Source organism: Hippopotamus amphibius, chromosome 3 (genome assembly GCF_030028045.1).
Source record: "Hippopotamus amphibius kiboko isolate mHipAmp2 chromosome 3, mHipAmp2.hap2, whole genome shotgun sequence".
NCBI classification, from domain to species: Eukaryota; Metazoa; Chordata; class Mammalia; order Artiodactyla; family Hippopotamidae; genus Hippopotamus; species Hippopotamus amphibius.
Window position 1 is genome coordinate 188,242,237 of NC_080188.1, and position 20,157 is coordinate 188,262,393.

At 37.0% G+C, this 20,157-nt stretch overlaps 1 protein-coding gene and 1 pseudogene across 2 annotated transcripts in view; one reads left to right on the forward strand and one right to left on the reverse strand.

Annotated features, from left to right (window-relative positions):
• BRINP3 (BMP/retinoic acid inducible neural specific 3) overlaps positions 1 to 20,157 on the reverse strand; it is a 431,062-nt gene that overhangs the window by 248,681 nt on the left and 162,224 nt on the right. The gene's annotated exons all lie outside the window — the stretch shown is intronic.
• LOC130850170 (SRSF protein kinase 2-like) lies at positions 719 to 3,593 on the forward strand (annotated as a pseudogene).

The following is a 20,157-nucleotide window of genomic DNA, read 5'->3' on the forward strand; positions in this document are numbered from 1 at the left end:
ATTGAATCAAAAAATATACTTTTTAATGGAGAATAAAATACCTGAGAAATGTACACACAAATAATATGCTGTGGAAACGGAGAGAAAGGTATGGAGAAAATGGTAACCAAGGAAATTAGATCTTGAGAAAGTAGGTTACATTTGAAGGTATTAAAGGATTATTAAGATTTCAGTAAATGAAAAATGAGAAAAGATTATTCTGGGAAGAAGGGAACAGTATAGACATTGGAAATTTCATTTCACCAGTTTTTCTCACTTGCTTAATGGGATTAAAACTCAGAAAAATATAGTGAAGATCAAGCAAGTTAATGGATACAAAGCTCATGTAATGTTTGAAATAATGTAAATGTTACCACTACCACCAACGTTGCTGTTAGAGAACAGAGTGGGCAGTTACCATGAGTATTCTTGGAAAACACATTTTACAATGAAATTTAACAGTAGGTCATTTTATAGAGAATGATCAAATATGATATGACTTAGGAATAGAGTACAATAAAAATTGACTGGCGGCGGTTCCCGCCTCCTCCGGGCCGGCGGAGCGAGTGGAGGCTGCAGCTCCCTCGGCACCCGCTGCCGCCGCCGCCGCGACGCCCCCCGGCCTCCTTCTCCCGCGTCGGAATGAGCTCCCGGAAAGTGCTGGCCATTCAGGTCCGAAAGCGGAGGCCGAAAAGACAGCAACATCCGAAAAAAAATCAAGCAGAAGATTGAGCTCCTGATGTCTGTTAACTCTGAGAAGTCGTCCTCTTCAGAAAGGCCGGAGCCTCCACAGAAAGCTCCCTTGGTTCCTGCACCGCCCCCTCCACCACCACCACCACCTCTGCCAGACCCCCAGAGCCAGAGGAGGAGATCCTGGGGTCAGACCGTGAGGAGCAGGAGGACCCCGCCGACTATTGCAAAGGTGGCTCTCATCCAGTGGAAACTGGAGACCTCTTCAATGGCCGGTATCATGTTATTAGGAAGCTAGGATGGGGACACTTCTCTACTGTTTGGCTGTGCTGGGATATGCAGGGGAAACGATTTGTTGCAATGAAAGTTGTAAAAAGTGCCCAGCATTACACAGAGACAGGCTTGGATGAAATAAAGTTGCTCAAATGTGTTCGAGAAAGTGATCCCAGTGACCCAAATAAAGACATGGTAGTGCAGCTAATTGATGACTTCAAGATTTGAGGCATGAATGGAATACATGTCTGCATGGTCTTTGAAGTGCTTGGCCACCATCTCCTCAAGTGGATCATAAAATCCAACTATCAAGGCCTCCTAGTACGTTGTGTGAAGAGCATCATTCGACAGGTCCTTCAGGGGTTAGATTATCTACACGGTAAGTGCAAGATCATTCATACTGACATAAAGCCAGAAAACATTTTGATGTGTGTGGACGATGCATATGTGAGAAGAATGGCAGCCGAGGCTGTGGGAAAACACTCAGAAGTCTTTCTGAAACCTTGAAAATGTTACTAAAAGTAATTAAAGTATGTGGGCCGAACAACTGGATGCAGGATGTCCTGCTTGAGCAGCGGAGGAACTAAGGGTGCTGGGTGTGGAGACCATGGGGGCAAACGCTACCGTGGAAACAGAAAATTGACCCTCTCTGGGGGCGCAGCCCCTTTCTCACTTGCACACCTCATATCACCCTGTTTGGCCCCGGAGGATGGCTGGTTAGCCAGAGACGGGTAAGATTCCTCAAGGGAGGAACAACCTAAGACAGGCACAGTCACAGAGGGGCCAACAGGGGTGGGGCACAGACCCTTAATCCTTCTAAGAGAGGTCTCCTGCCCCCAGGGCTGCTTTGCTTTCCACACCCAGCTCAAATCCCTGCCCAGCTCAAATCCACACCCAGGTCCAATCGGGACCCAGGAGGCAAACAAAGATCATTGCCCGGAGTCATATGAGGCCTTTGTTTGTTTACTTCAAAGATAACCTTGATTGTGGGATGAAACTGGGAGTGTTAGACCCTTAGGCTATGCCGAGAGCTCGATAAAAGCAATGTGGGATCAATCAGCAAGGCCCTTGATCCTAGAGGTCTTGAGTCCTTGAGTCCCCCCCTCCCCATCCCATCTTTCTCTTAAATCTGTGTCTGTGTTTCTTTAAGCTTGTGGCACCCGTCACTCGCCCCGAGTCGCCGAGCTGGTCTCGGCATGAGGCCAACTGAGTGGCAGAAAGCAGGCGCTCCTCCTCCTTCGGGGTCTGCAGTGAGTACTGCTCCACAGCAAAAACCCATAGGAAAAATATCTAAAAACAAAAAGAAAAAACTGAAAAAGAAGCAGAAAAGGCAGGCTGAGTTACTGGAAAAGCGCCTGCAGGAAATAGAAGAATTGGAGCGAGAAGCTGAAAGGAAAGTAATAGAAGAAAACATCACATCAGCTGTACCTTCCAATGAGCAAGATGATGAATACCCCCAAAGGTGAACCTAAAAACAGCAGGATTAGAGGAGGCAGCCAATGGAGAGACTGCGAGTAACAATGGTGAAGCTGAGGACCAGGGGGAGAAAGAAGACAGTGAGAAGGAAAACACTGAGAAAGATGAAGACGATGTTGAACAGGAACTCGCAAACATAGACCCTACCTGGATAGAATCACCCAAAACCAATGGCCATGTTGAGAATGGCCCCTTCCTACTGGAACAGCAGCTGGATGATGAGGACGATGAGGAGGAGGATTGCCCAAATCCCGAGGAGTATAATCTCGATGAACCACATGCGGAAAGCGATTACACATACAGCAGCTCCTACGAACAATTCAATGGTGAATTGCCAAATGGATGACACAAAATTCCTGAGTCACAGTTTCCAGAGTTTTCTACATCATTGTTCTCTGGGCCCTTAGAACCTGTGGCTCGTGGCTCTGCACTTCCTGAGGGGTCCCCGCTTACCGAGCATGAGGAAAGCAGTCCATCCCATGACAGAAGCAGGACAGTTTCAGCCTCCAGCACTAGGGATTTGCCAAAAACAAAAACTCGGGCAGCCGACCTGTTGGTGAGTCCCCTGGACCCACGGAATGCAGATAAAATTAGAGTTAAAATTGCCGACCTGGGAAATGCTTGTTGGGTGCATAAACACTTCACAGAAGACATCCAGACGCGTCAGTATAGATCCCTAGAGGTTTTAATAGGAGCAGGTTACAGTACACCTGCTGACATTTGGAGTACGGCATGTATGGCATTTGAGCTGGCAATGGGAGATTATTTGTTTGAACCTCATTCTGAGGAAGACTGTTCCAGAGATGAAGACCACATAGCCCACATCATAGAGCTGCTAGGCAGTATCCCAAGGCACTTTGCTCTATCCGGAAAATATTCTCAGGAATTCTTCAATCGCAGTGGAGAACTGTGGCACCTCACCAAGCTGAAGCCCTGGAGCCTCTTTGATGTACTTGTGGAAAAGTATGGTTGGCCCCATGAAGATGCTGCACAGTTTACAGATTTCCTGATCCTGATATTAGAAATGGTTCCAGAAAAACGAGCCTCAGCTGGCGAATGCCTTCGGCATCCTTGGTTGAATTCTTAGCAGATTCTGCATACATGCATTCTGAGCTGGCACGTGTTGTCCAGCACATTGGCCCTAATGGGGGACTCTCGTTCTTAACAGGATTACAAGTGAGCTGGCTTCATCCTCAGACCTTTATTTTGCTTTGAGATACTGTTGTTTGACATTTTGCTTTTTGTGCACTGTGATCCTGGGAAAGGGCAGTCTTTTGTCTTCAGCTTAGTAGTTTACTGACCAACTTTTCTTCCGGAAACAATAACATGTCTCTAAGCATTGTTTCTTGTGTTGTGTGACATTCAAATGTCAATTTTTTTGAACGAAAAATACTTTCCTTGTGTTTTGGCAGGTTTTGTAACTATTTATGAAGACACAACAACCCAAAACCTATGGGATGCAGCAAAAGCAGTTATAAGAGGGAAGTTTATAGCAATACAGTCCTACCTTAAGAAACAAGAAAAATATTGAATAAATAACCTAACCTTACACCTAAAACAATTAGAAAAAGAAGAACAAAGAAGCCTCAAAGCCAGCAGAAGGAAAGAAATCATAAAGATTAGAGCAGAAATAAATGAAAAAGAAAGGAAGGAAGCAACAGCAAAAATTAATAAAACTAAAAGCTGGTTCTTTGAGAAGATAAACAAAATTGATAAGCCATTAGCCAGACTCATCAAGAAAAAAAGGGAGAAGATGCAAATCAACAGAATTAGAAATGAAAAAGGAGAAATAACAATGGACACCACAGAAAGATCATGAGAGACTACCACAAGGAGCTATATGCCAATAAATTGGATAACCTGGAAGAAATGGATAAATTCTTAGAAAAATACAATCTTCCAAGACTGAACCAGGAAGAAATAGAAACCACGAACAGACCAATCACAAGTACGGAAATTGAGGCAGTGATTAAAAATCTCCCAACAAACAAAAGCCCAGGACCAGATGGATTCACGGGCGAATTCTATCAAACATTTAGAGAAGAGTTAACACCTATCCTTCTCAAACTCTTCCAAAATATTGCAGAAGGAGGAACACTCCCAAACTCATTCTACAAGGCCACCATCACTCTGATCCCAAAACCAGGCAAAGATGTCACAAAAAAAGAAAATTACAGACCAATATCATTGATGAATTAGATGCAAAAATCCTCAACAAAATACTAGCTAACAGACTCCAACAGCACATTAAAAAAATCATACACCATGCTCAAGTGGGGTTTATCCCTGGGATGCAAGGATTCTTCAATATATGCAAATCAATCAACGTGATACATCATATCAACAAATTGAAGGATAAAAACCATATGATAATCTGTTACACAGAGCGAAGTAAGTCAGAAAGAGAAAGACAAATATTGTATGCTAACTCATATATACGGAATCTAAAAATGCTACTAATGAACTCAGTGACAATACAAGATGCAGAGAATGGACTGGAGATCTTGAGGTTTGGGGGGGCGGGGGATGAAGGGGAAGCTGAGACGAAGTGAGAGAGTAGCATAGACATATATATACTACCAACTGTAAAATAGATAGCCAGTGGGAAGTTGCTGTATAACAAAGGGAGTTCAGCTCAATGATGGATGATGCCTTGGAGGACTGGGACGGGGAGGGTGGGGGGTAGTCGAGGGAGGGAGGGGATACAGGGATATGTGTATAAATACAGATGATTGGCCTTGGTGTACCTAAAAAAATAAATTATAAAAAAAATAAAATAAACTTTATTGGGGCAAAAAAAAATTGACTGGAAAAATGGAAAAAAGAGATATGACTCTGGAATATTATTTGACACAGTTTTAGAAAAATAAATTTAGACCAGATAATGGAGTAGCTTAATAAAATGCCATTGAATTTGAAATTTATTTCTGGACTAATTCTTATGACTAGGTCTTTGAGAAAGGATGTAAAAAGATTCAATTCATGCTTTAATAACATATCACTTAATATTTATACTAATATGCTTATCAATTAATAACACTCCTTATGTGTTTTAGTTCCTATTATTAATTTGATAACTTTCAAAGGTGGGGGGGACATCATATTTTGTGTAATTTGTAGATAAAGAAATGGAGATTTGAGACATTAACCAGTTTCCATATATTAGCTTGTAGGTTATAGAGTCACGATTTAACCTAGTCCTTTAACTTCAAATCTAAGCTTTCTGCACACTGTATTCATTCATTCATTTGGTTTATTTCTGGAGGAACTACTGTGCATATGAGTATTATAATAGTGATTAATATGTCTTTCCATCAGGCAGTTTACAGTCTAGTAGCAGAGAAAAAAATATTTAGGTTGTGACCTATAGTATAATAAGTGATATTTAAATTTTGAAAGTGGAACTTTAGGAACACAAATGAGGAAAAATCATCTAGACTGGGGAGTAAGGGAAGGTTTCCTGGAGAAACAAATTCTGGGGTAGGCAGGATAATGCCCCCACTTCCAAATATCTACATTCTACTCCAAGGAACCTGTGCATATCTTAGGCATGTGACAAAGGGGAAAGAAGATTGCTAATCTGCTAACTTTAAAATAGGGAGATTATCCTGGATTAACCAGGTGGGCACAATGTAATCAAAGGTATCTTTAAGAAAATGGAGGAGAGAATCAAAAGAGAGAGTCGGAGATGGCAGCATAAGAAAGACTTGGTTTGACCATGCTGGCTTCACATGGCCATAGACCAAGGGATTCTGGTGACCTCTGTAAAGAAAAAAAAGGCAAGGGAATTCATTTTCTTCTAGAGCCTTTAAAATAAGTACAGCACTACTGACATCTTCTTTTTAGTATGAGACCTATGTTGGACTTCTGGCCCCCAGAACTAAAAGGTAATAAATTTGTGTTGTGTTAAGCTATCAAGTTTGTGGTAATTTGTTATAGCAGCAATAAAAAACTAATACAAATTCTTATATTGGGACCTTCAATGTACTTATAAGAATCATGGCATTTCTATGATGAATCATTTAAAAGTTACAAGCAAGGAAGTAGCAAAAAGTTTGTATTTAAGACAACACTAGTGTTAAAGATGTAGGAGATGAGAGTAAAAAGAGAGGGTAATCAAAACTGAAGACACGTGTCAACAGTAAATTGACCATGAAGAAAGGTGCTAACAACTGTGATGAAGTGAAAAACATGGTCCCTGCCTCCAGCCCAACAGGTATTCTCGTGCTAAAACGATACCATATAATTATAACAAAATTTGAAGGAGCACCACCATGCAAAAACCAGAGGGAGAATTGAACTTAAAGTAAGATGCCAGAAAGATCATAATGAAAGTCCTGAGAAAAAGTGAAGTTTGAGCTGTAAGAAGGTAAGATGAGTCAAGATTCTTCAGGAGAAATGTAAAAGGGAAGAAGAAATAGTCTCTAGTAGAAAAGAACATGGGCGTGCAGCTTAATACAAGATTGATGTGTTTACAAATAAGCAGGTGGCTAATATTTATGTAATATTCCAATGTAAAACAGCTCTAGGTCATGACAAAGTCAAGAAAACAGTTGTTCAAGTAAACCGAAGGTGAAAGGCACTAAACAGGAAAATGTAGAGGAACTAAAAAACTAGTATACGATGTGTGTAGCCCTGGATGTTTATTTTAGCCTCAGATATTAGTCAAGACTTGGTTTAAGAGGAATGTATTGAGCCTGGTGATACTGTCTTCAGTAAATATCATGAAATGACCTATCGGTCAATATTTTATATTGATGAGGAGCAGGCAGAGGGAAAATGGTCTGACAGTTTAAGCTTTAAAACAGCAGATGATTTTATTCAAGGGCAGAGGAGATACTGACAGTTAGGCAGTAATAATATGGTAGTGGTGTAAGAGTGAATTTAAGGTAAGGAAGGGTGTATGAGAATAAGCTTCTCCTCCTTGATTTGGCTGCAGGGGAAATAGCTTTGGTGGACTGCTAGGTGTCAATTATATCACTAGGAGGTGAAGAAGCTTACTATGTGGGGTATTTATTTACTGTGAAATCAGATGTTCCAGAAGGCACAGGGAAAATGCCAGGTAGGGGTCAGATTAAAGGGAAGTTGCTTCAGGAAAGAAGTAGCACACTAACGTCTGAGGGACTAGCAAAGGTAATAGACACTCGGCACTCTGTATCCAGGGGTTCTGCATTCGTGGATTCAACGAATCACAGTTTAAAAATTTTTGAAAAAAATTCCAGAAAGATCCAAAAAGCAAACCTTGAATTTGCTGTGCACTCAACAATCATTTACACAGCATTTATATTGTGTTTACAAACATTGACATTGTATTAGGTATTATAAGTAACCTAAGATAATATAAAGTATACAAGAGGATGTGCATAGTTTATAGGCAAATACTATGCCATTTTATATAAGGGACTTGAGCATCCACAGATTTTGGTATCTTCAGGGGGTCCAGGAACCAGTCCTCCGTGGATACCAAGGGAGAGCTGTAATGAGCAGTTTATGTTGGGCAACGCTAAGGCCATGATGACCATATGAAGAATGAATGCAAAGTCTAGAAATCATAGGATGGAAAACTTGCCAGGGCCTATTTTAATAGGCCAAATAAAAAATAATAAGTAAAATAAAGTCACAGAAGGAATAAAGAAATAAGAGAATCATTACATATTTGAAGCTATAAGATTTAGCCATTATAACCTAAAAGTATGAAAGGGAAAGGTGAAGGAGAAAATTCTGATGTTGTTATTCTAAGAAATTAGAAGGCTGATGATGCTACTATAGGAACATACATGATAAGGAGTGAGTTTTGGAATACAGTGAGTTCCTTTTTTCACATACTAAGCTTGAGGTAGTAGGAACGTCCCAGAGGAGGTATCTACCAAATCATCTGAAATTTTGTTCTGGAATTCAGAGATTAGAGGATTATCAGGGATTAATCTATACTCTCCAAAATCAGCATGCAACTATAGTTAAAGCTATGTTAAATATATGATCACCTAAAGAGAAAGTTTAAGAAGAAAAATATGACTAAGAACAAAACACTAAGAGAAGTTATCATTTAAAGTGTGGACAGAGTAAAAGGACAGAACAGAAAACTATAAAATGTTCGGGGAGTTAGGAAGAGAACTAGAAATGATATAGACTTTGGAAGATAAGTATTAACTGTGGTCATATACTGCAAAGTAGCCGAATAACCATTGAAAATGTTAATTAAGCACTTTGTTTCACATATTGTTCCAAGTATAATATATGTTTTAACTCACTAAGTCTTTGTAGCAGTGAGTATTAACTGATCACCAAAACCATTTCCTTTTTTCCTAAGCACACAGGTGGACACCATGCCTCCTTCCCCTCTGCAGTGGATGTGGCTCTGTAATTGACTTCTAGCTACTAGAATAGAAGCGAAAGTGACGTCCACCACATCAATTCCTGGCCAACCAAACTGCCAACACAATTCACTACGTGTTTTTCCTTTGATGGGATTACAAAGCATTGGAAGCAAATAGATTCAAAGGACCCATAATGACAAAGAAACCATAAAACCCAGATCAAACAAAACAATGAGACGATGTGTATCTATTTAAACCTTGAGAACATTTACCTGTTTGAACCTTAAAACAGCCCTATGTGCCCACCCTAGAATAGCAACGCTACAGAAGCAGTGTTGGCCCCAAGGAGGAAACTCTACCTAATGCCCATTGCAGATGTGGCCATGAAGAGCAAGGGATAAGGAAGAATCTTCAAGAAGAAAGAGTTGAGGACCACAGAGAACAGAAAACTAATTTTCTCTCAGAGAGCAGAGCCTAAGTCTAATCAATCTACCTATTCCTAGGGTAGGGAGTCTTCAGCATGGCTACGAGCAGGGTTGCATATCATCTGTTGGTCTATAACTACTGTAGGTCTTCTATTCTTCTTCAGAGTGAGAGATTGTATTATGTTGTCCAGCCTCCAGTCCATAGAATGTCTCTTTAGTTCATTAGTTGAAAGAACTCTGCTATACCCAGAGATCTTGGATACAATGACTTGAAAAAACTTTGATTTGTCTTCCTTGGGGTGGGTATATGTGTATTCTATATATAAAAAAGAAGGTTGAATAGATATTTGATGTCCACAAGGGTGGAATTTTACAGAGATTTCTAGCTGATCACCACTCTCGGTTCTTCCTGAACACAAAGCCAAACCACATGTTCTATCCTCCCGTGTTGTCTCCCATATTGATAGAAGCAGCCACATGGTTGAGTTCTAGCAATAAGAGATGATGAGACCCATTTCTAAGCCTGGTGTATGAAAACATCTCATGATAGATCCTGCACGATCCATCCCAACCAGCAACTGCCCACTGACACAGTGGAAGATGGTAGAGCTGCCAGCAACACTGGGCCCTGAGTGATTTCTATCAACAGGATAAAAAAAAGAATGAGTGAAAAGCCAACTCGAGCCATCCTCCCAAACTCAAGGCAAAGGACAAGAACATACAAATCACAGCAACTATGCAACAGACCAATCGCCAAGGATATTCATGTACGCAGTCATTTTAATCAAGTTTTGAACACACGTTTCAGGAAATGTTCTAAGCAGTGTGGGCACAGGTGAGAAAAAAAGAGACAAGGTCCCTAAACAAAGTAATTTCAGATAAAAATAAAGGTAAAACCAAAAAAAAAAACAACAGTCCCTGCCCTCTTACCTCTGCAGACCAGGAATACGGACATTGGAATGTTCTGTGAGTGGCAATTTAGTTACTGAAACTTGGGAGTTTGTTTGTCATAGTTGCTAAAGGATCCTCAACACAGACGTTCTTATAACTCTGTTCGGTAGATTCAATTATCAACTTATTTTAGATATAAGAAAACGAAGACACTGAGAACTCAGGTGACTTGCCCAAGGTTACGCTAGTTAGTATGTAGCAGAGTCAGATTTGAACCTAGGAAGTTTGGCTACAGATGTCCTTCTCTTAACAGGTCTTACAGGTGTTATTCTATGACAAAAAGTCATTGAGGTTGAACAAGAATAAGCACTGATGATCCCGGAAAGAATTATTTTAGAGTAGTAATAAAGATAAGGTGTGATTGTGTACAGAAGATAAAAGATAGGGAATACAAGCGATCTTACTGAATCTCTCACCTCAGATGGATCATTTTCACAAATCCTGACAACTCAGCATTATAACGCTTAAGAACTGCAGATACCCTTGAGACCTCTAAAATCTGAATACAATTGTATTTCTAGGCAAAAATATATCAATGATAATATTCACCATGAATATAAGTTCTGAAAGAATTGCTGGGCTTGTGCTAAATACATTTTAAATTCACTCATTTAGCATTCTTTTGTATTCAACGTAAGCAAATTAAAGGGTCAATATAGAAAAAGTGTCCATTTTTGTAATGGTTTTCATTATGCTAAAATGTTTCTAAAATAGCTTGCCTTTCAAAAAGCAATTGGTCTCAGCAGCAGCCTATCTAAGGATCTCTAGAAGAAGCAGAACACACAGTAATTATTGCTAAGTTTTAGGCTTAAAAATGGATGAGGATGGCATTACCCTATCCCAACCTCAAACATCTCCAGGGGCAGCTATTTCAAGTTTTTCTCTCTTGTCTCAAACCTGCACAGAGCTCCCATGTTGTCCATAAATGGTCTTGCCTCCAATTTTATAGTAGAAATTGAGGCCATTAGGGAGAAAATCATTTATGTTCCTTATCTCCATTTCTCAAGTTGTCTGCCCGAGCTCCCATGAGCCCTGCTGCCCCCCTGCCTCAGGGAAGGTTGCAATGTCCTTCTACTTCAACTCCCTGTTCCATCTTCACGTCTTTTGTTCCATCAATAACTCCCTTTCTCTTGAATTTTCAATCATACTTTCTCTGCCATTCATTAGTTTCCCAGTTCTTTAGGAAGTCACTTCGAAAAGAAATCACATTGAACTATTGTCGTTTTCCAAATACAGCGCATATTTCCTCATACATCCATATGCCTTTCCCCATCTCGTTCCCCTGCCTGATAGCCCTCGTCCTTACTTTTGCCTGTTTAAATCACATTCTTCCTGCAATATTTGGACCTTAACTTCTCCTTCTCAGTAAAATCTCTACCGGTTTCAGTTTCAGCGGACAGAATCATTCAGCCCTGTTACATTCCGGCTACAATCGATTGATATATCTATTGATGTTACTTGTGTTATAAAATAGTTTATCAGTTACATGTTGGTCTCCTTCCTAGACTGAAGGCAGAGTTCATGTGTAAGCATAATCAGTCCTGAGCACAAAGACCGGCATTTAAATGCTCAACATATATTTGTCACAACAAATGAAAATACTATTCAAAGAAAGAAAGCAAAGAAGATACACCTTTCCTCTTTGTGTATATTGATAAAAAAAAAAAAAAAAATTGGGCAAGGGAAAGTTTGCCCAAACTGACTGTTTTAAGTTGGATCTTAAAGCTAGACTTGTTGGATGATAAAATCAATATAGTAAGACCTGCCTTTACATCTCTTCCTAAGAATCTTTCTTCATTTTTAGCTGAGCTCTCATTTCCATTCTAATCTTATTTACCTTTATCTAATATTTTTAGTAATTTTGCATACATAATGAGAATGTTAATTCCATGATTTGATTGTTTCATTTCTATAAAGACCTTGCTTTAAAATCAGTATTTTGGTATGTTCCAATCTGCCCTTCACTTGTTTAGAATGAGCCTGGAGAAAATTTATTTCAATCTTTTTTACCCCATCAAGGTTTTAAAAAAATAAATGCTTATATATGCTTATTGTCATCAACTGTCCATGCAACCCAATCTCCCAACCTGCTTCTCAAGGTAAGGCACCCATGGACTGAAGGTTCTCCTTGTGTCTCATAATAAAGACGGGAGTAGAGAAAATTTTTTTAATTATTATAATCCCCCTCTTCCGTCTTTATTCTCCTGTGTAAAAGAATAAAGGTAAAGAATATATCAGGATTAAATCTTTTGCAGTGATGTTTCACCCAAATTGATCTTTGAATTATGAAACTGGACCACGTTCTGACTGGTTCCTCTTCCCCCCAAATGATTACATCAGACATAGAGCCTTACATTTCCTTGTATCTTTCACGCATTTGATTAGGTGAACAGTTTTAATTAATTTATTTTATTGAATGAATGAGAGCTTATTAACAGGAAAAAATAAAACATTCTTTTGGTTAGCATATAATAATAATAATCAAATGATTATTAATTCGCTTTCTTTTTATGGCCGTCTTCTTGCTCTTACTTTTTCTGCGATCAGAACCTTAGGACATTCCTTACCTGTGTCTGGCTCAAATATGACACCTCCATCTAAATTCACCCTTTAAAACCTACACTCATCCATCTGGCTTCACACCCTCTTCCTGAAGGTAAGAACACCATAGATTCCCTTATTCTTTTTTTCTCTATTCATGGTTCTGTCCTTCTCTGGCACATCTTTTTCCCTCCACTGCCCTCATCTTGGGTTTTACTACTACATCATCATATGCATTCCATTGTCATAGTTCCTATCCCAAGATTGCTTTTTCTTTTTTTAAAAACTTCTCTTCTTCCCCTACCAGAGAATTAAGTACATCTTTGATAAGCACTGCATTATATTTCTCTTTGTATACTGATACCTAGCACTGGGCCTACCACTTAGAAGATGCCCTGAAAACTTATTGATAAATGAAAAAGTAAATATGTTTAGAAAATAGAAAAAATTATAGAAATTCCATAGATCATTGCTTAAATCTTGCTCTTTGTGCTATTCCTGTGTGTATGTCTTTACTGCCAGATTAAAGTTGAGTTGATAGCATATTATCCTTTAGGATAAAAGATAAATGTTAGAAAAATAATGAACTGCCTTAGTTTTCCATGATATATTGGGAGCAAGGCTAGACTTCTTAGTTGGACAACATGACCTTACCATCCTTTGGGTCAAAATATTGAAGAATAGGGTTAAGTCAACAGACACAGAAGAATAAATCAAAGCTAATCTCCACCATAAACTCAATAACTAATGACAAGTATCAGAGGTGGAAGGAAGTGATTACCTTTATATTTATTATCCTCAATTTGAACAAAACAACCATATTTTAAGCTGAAAAAATCTTTTAAAATATCTTTCACTTATATTTTTAACACTCTTCAATTAATAAATCACATATAAATTGTATATATTTATAAAGCATACATAAAACAAAATTCCAAGGGAGAAATATTTGAAAAAAATAGAGTGTAAATTTCAATAATCTGATATATCTAAATAAAAATTAGACTTCTGTATATTTGGAAATATTACAAAATGGTAGAATCAAATTTGTGTAATGAATGCTTTCTTAAATATTAAAATTAGGCAAAGTGTCTCTTGATTAAGAATCAATAAAATTTTTTCAGTTCCACTGGATTTATATTTTAACTGACTAAACAAGTTAGTATATCATTTACTCATCATCATTTTTCATGAATTGTTCTTTCATTATCTTTAGAAATATTATGATGTCAAAAAAATGCCCTTAATTGGGAGGTTGGGATTGCCACATATACATTACTGGTGGGGAAAAACAAATCAAATTGTACACTGTGAATATATGCAGTTTATTGAATGTCAACTGTATCTCAATAAAAGTTCTTAAAAAAGAAAAGAAAGAAAGGAAAAAAAAAGGAAAAAGAAAAAAATCCCCTTAATGCATTTTTATTTGAAAATAACTATGCTGTGCATTTTCACCCAAAGTTGATAGAACTAGTAATATGTAAACACAATTGCTTTTTCCATGCTGACATGAAAACTTCATACCATATGGAAAAACTGTTGCTTACCATAGCATTTAGTAGATTTTGTTTTTAAAATATATGTTGTTTTTCATGTTACATGCAGAAAAAATATAAGGCTTACAATGATTAGATGGATTTTTTCTGAAATTAGTAAAATGATGTTTTTAAAAATTATCTTTATATAGATGTGTGTATATGTATGTATATCTCAAATACTCTTTAAATCAAATATACCAGCAGATTTCAAATAATACGTCTAGAAACTGGAGAGTTTGAAATTTCAAGCAAATACAATTGTTGATCCTGAAAATTTGCTCTGTATCTTACCCAGTTCTGGGGGTAACAGGGGTGAAAGTCCTGAGGGGTTGGGCATCTGAAAAGAAAATCAGTCCTCTGTCCTAAATATAGTACAGGAAAAATGGAAAGGCCCTGGAAGCCCTTAGCTCCCAGCTTTGGAACAAAATGCTAGTCTGTGCCTAATGTTTAAGCAGATATGCCTGAGTGCTCCCCAGGGATTAGAATATTTCTCATTCATGCTAGAACAGCATGGATGTGACTAAGTAAGCAAACAGACCTGAAGAAAGAGGAATGGCTTTCTGATAACTGAGAAAGAAGAATATCATAGAGTGAATTTTATCAACTAAGGGTGTTGGTCAAGACGTGTCAGTGGATGTCAGCATGAATAAATGATGATCCCCATGACTAGAAACAGTCCTCCCCATCATCTGCTACCTGGTGCTCTGTCAATCTTCCCAACCAATTTCAAAGAAAGGAAGGAGGAACCCTGAACTGATCCAGTTTAAATTTCTACTAGCCTGACAAATGAAAACTCACATTGAAATGTAAATCTTCTGATAAAAATTGTGTGATTGTTAGCTATATAATCCTCCTCCTCATCACCACGTCCTGAGTGCTCATTCTGTCTCAAGCAGTAATCAATTGCTTCACGTTAATCATCTCATTTAATCTGAGGAACTCCTTTAAAGAGTAGGAGACAGAACTCACATCTCTTTACATATATGAAGATCAGGATTAAGTAACTTGACCAAATCATACTTTGAGGATCCAAGATCTTTACTAGGACTGTATTAATTCAAAGTATTAATAGTTTCTTATTTAAAATATTAATTAGTTCTAGGTATTTAGAAGTACATAGATACATAGATAGGCTGCCACATGATGACATCTCTTTCACATATTTGTGCTACTCAGTGAGAATTTAATAAGGAGAAAAGCTATTTTTCCATCACAAATTTTTATCTAAAGTTGGATTTTTTATTATTATCACTACCATCATTTTTCTGGTTAGCATAAAAACTGGATAGGAAATAGAAAGGATATTTGGTCCTTTTCACGGTCTCAAAGAATGTTGGGTATCAAATTGATGACTTGATTTTAAAACGTAGTTGACATGTTTAGTGGTCAAATGGGAGCAATGGAGATGCTCATTAAGAACCATAACATTTAAAAAAGGAGAAAAAAAATAAAAGACTTCTAACTATTGCAGTCTTCCCTTGAGGAATGCAATGTGTTGTAGTAGTTTGATTTTATTTTAATCTGATGAGATTTACCCAACTGAGGGAATAAAATAATAATAAATGATTTAATATTTAACAGATAACAAAATTGTATGTACTTCAGAGAAATGCTTAAAAAATATGGAAAGTTTACACAAGAATTTTTTTCTCATCTGCATTATTGTTGGTTATTTAACTGTTCTTGGTGGTTCAATATTATAACTCATGTCACTGAGATTACACAAAAAAGCAAGACAAACATGACAAGCATGGCAGAATCATGAGACAGCTACATAATTACTGCAAATGAAAGCTTTCAGTTACATGCGAGAAATTGTAAGAGAAAATCCCTCTGCAGCTTCACAGCTCAAGTACGTAAAGGTAGAGTGATAAATTCTTAGGCTTTTTGGAAAAAATATCGACAGTTTTACAACGTGAACTCTAAAGAAATAAATGAATAAAGCATGCTTAAAGGAAGGCAAATAAACCATTGGAAGAGCATGTTTCTGGCATTAAAGACAGGAACTCTAGACAAACAATAAATGAATACAAATGACTGTTTCATGACCATTCATAGGTTAAGAGCAGCTGAAATTGTTGCCAGCTTGTTTCACAATGCAAAATGTGGAAGGAACAGGTGGATACAATGCTAGATGTAGTTAAACTGTGTTTTTTTTTTTATTGTAATCCAAGCTACTAACTTGGTTTGGTAAGCAACAAGGAAAAAAGATCACTTTCTACGTTCTATAGTTACAAAATTTGAGTGATGTCTCAAAACTAGGAGGCAGAAAGAGAAAGAAAACTTAAAAAGAGGGGTTAAACATGAATAGGCTGAAAATTAATATGGCAGTTTCCAGAATTATGTTCTATTATAATTTTTGGAGGTTGAGAACACACACACCTGTCTCTAATACATAATGAAGCTATATTCCAGCCAATACCTTCACCAAAGCCATTGAACATAAACATTTTCCCAAATAAATTATTGAATGTTATCAGTAATAAACAAGAAGCTATTCTGGGGAAAATCTTAGCTTTGATAAATCACTGCAAAGTATAGTATTTCATTCTATTTCCAGAATATGATGACGAATAGTGCTCTTAAAACATTTGCCAAAGTTTGATGTGTTCCTCTTGATTTATTTTGGGGAAAAAACAGTTTGTTTAAATTGTTTCATCAATAATTTTTACTGTTACTAATTATCAAATATTTCTAAAATATCATTTGTAATATTTTAAATAATAGATATCAATGTTTATATAATTAGCTATACAAAAATAATTTGTAACCGCAAAGCAATTATTACCTTGATGATATTTTTTGTCATAAGTTTAGTGAAATAAATTACCTCTAACTGGAACTAAAAGAGACGCAAAGAAGCATAAAAAATAGCAATATTGATGGCTTTTTAAAAACGTTAGTATCTTGCAATCATGAGGTTAGCCAGAGGGAATAAGATTCAAAAACATGGGGAGCTTAATAAACAAAAATCTGATAACAAACAGGTTTTAGAGGATGAAAACAAAAGGTTATAACAGTAACACATTTACTATTTTGTCAGTGTGCTTGAATATTAAAATAAAAAGACTAAAGATTAAATAAAAGGAGTATCAATAGGACAAATACAAGAAAGTCATAAACGTCTAGCATGTTAATATGAAATACTGATACCCAGAGAGAAGCTTATGTCAACTACTGAAGGGAATAAAAAGAAATTTTAAAGCCATTTTGAGAAATAAAGAGATAGATGTTGCTTTAAACAGCAAAATTCTTGATTTGGTGACAACTTCCTTAAAAAATAATACCGAAATTAAGTATATTTGTTGGCTTTAGAGGGAATAAAGTTCACAAAAGGAAAATTATAGTGAGCAAGGATTTAGCTACTTAAAATTCCAGATCTGGAATGTTACTGCCCTCTCTGCTAATAAATGGGTTGACAGAATGACAAAAGTACCATCAGCAAACACAGAAATAATGTACCAAAAAGGGTTAAGAGGAAACTTACATTGACTTCTAATGGTTGGGGAAGTAGTATGAAGTAGATATTCAAACTTCAGGCTGAAGACTTTGATATCAAGTCCATGCAAATGTTCAATAAGAATTGTAAACTAATAGTTTGGGTGTAAGAAAGGAGCATTCCTTAGGCGCTGATGTAAAGACTAGGCCACTCCAGAAAGTTACCCTCAGTTATCTATACAGCACATATCAATTCAGAAGCCAGCTTTATAACATGCCTGTGTAACCATAGACCCAAAAAGGTTAGTGGCTTATTCACAATAGCCACGGCATGAAACAACTTAAATATCTGTCAACAGATGAATGGATAAAGATATCATGGTATATATATACAATGCAATACTATTCAGCCACAAGAAAGAAGAAAATCCTGCCATTTGTGACAACATGAACCCAATCTTGAAATCATTTTGTTAGGTGAGATAATTCATACAGAGAAAGATAAATACTGCATGCTATCACTTATACATGGAATCTAAAAAATCTTAACCTGTGAAAACAGTGAGCAGAATGTTATCAGGGCTGGGGGCTAAAGAGGAATTGTGGACTTGCTGTTTAAGTGTACAAACTTGCAACTAGTAGATAAATAAGTTCTGGAGATCTAATGTACAATGTAGTGACTATAGTCAACAATATTATAAACTTCAAAATTGCTAAAAGATTTAATCTTAATTGTTCTCAACACAAAATAAATGACAACTATGTGACATTAAAAAAGTGTAAGTAATGTTACTGTAGTTGTCATAGTGTAATATATAAATGTATCAAACCAAAACATAATTAATCTTAAACTTACACAATGTTAAGTAACATTATATCTCAGTGAAATTATATCTCAGTGAAAAATGAACAAAAATGAGTTTTTGATTGAATGATGTACAATTTTATGGAGTTTTTTTTTTTAACCTATACATTGCAACCACTTGTAATCATTTTAATTTAGCTATGAAACTTAATTTATCTAGATTTTATGAACTAAAGTGAGTTTGTTAGGGCAATAGTTTACTGAGGACTGTTCATTATGCTTTTAAGAAGTCTAATTATCATGCAGTGAATGGTGAAGTCTGTTAAACACTCACACACACACACAAATGTTACTCTTGGGTACACCCACAGACATCCAGAGGTGACCACATGACTGATTTTTGCCATCAATTGCAAGCAGACCACAATGATGTGTGGTCCCTTTCAGGCCTGAGCTGTGAAAATCCGCTATCTGAAATTCAACATGCTCTTTTCCTCTGCCAGCTCATTAAAATGGGGTTAACCCTCAGGGCCAACCTGGAATCCACATATTAAAGAGCAGATTACCCAATTCTATTATATGAGTTAGAAATAAATTCATTTATATTTGAATCATGAATTCTTGGGCCTATTTGCTGCAGCAGTAAGCTTATCATAACTAATACACAAAGTTTAACAATATCGCCAAGCTGCTTCCATTCTATAGACATGTTGACAGCTTAAATTCCCATAATTCTAAGGAAAGTTTTTATTTATCAGCATATCATTAGTATTTTCTTGATTTGGTTGTGATTGTTCTTGCTTGTGATAACAAATTTCTTTTAATTATTATTGCTTTATTTGGTTAACTTGATCATTCATAACAAAACGTATTTACATCAACCCTATTTTGAACTATAATTTTCCAATAACCAGATTTAAAAATACATACACATTTCTGTTTACCTATTAAACATTGATAAAATGAATATATGTATTTCAAAGAAGAAATATATGAATGTGTACATGTGTTTGTGTGAAATTGCACAATGCCATCTGTTCTTTATCTCTTAGTTCTTTTACTATGGGAAGGCAGGAAAAGTAGGGTAGATGAGTGCCAAAGGGCAAACCGCCCCAACTAAAGGGTCCCTCATCAAGAAACTGTGAAGGTCACTGCAAAAGAACTCATATGTGGCTGAACTGGCATACTGTATGCTAACCGACTACTAAGAATACTCATTTCGTATTGACCACTACATCTGTCCATTCCGACCACCACCCTCAGTGTGCTCAAAGTGTGAATTTAAATATATGTGCTCTCCTTTACCTGCTTGTTCTCATCAGTGGGAAGAGTAGCCAAGCTTGAATTTATAGCTATCAGAATTTGTAATGTCTTCTGGTAGAATGCCACCGGGAAGACAGGCCTTCTGGAAACAATAGACCCCTTCTATTTGTTTTGCCCTGTTTATATCTTTCACTTTTCCTTTTTGGCAATCCCTGACTGACTGGATATTAAGTCACATTTCTACACGCATCAAAAACGAGGCACGCTTTCATGGTGATTTAGTTATTCTACTATGATTTCTCCAATGGCAGTTCATAACAATGAACCAGATGATTCCTTTTCAAAATACTTTCTCTGAAAGAAACATAAGAAAAACACAGTAGAATGTACAGTTCTTGATTTATCAAGACATTTAATTAAGGCTTTTGTCAATCTGGATGTTTCATTGCGAGGGATTCTCC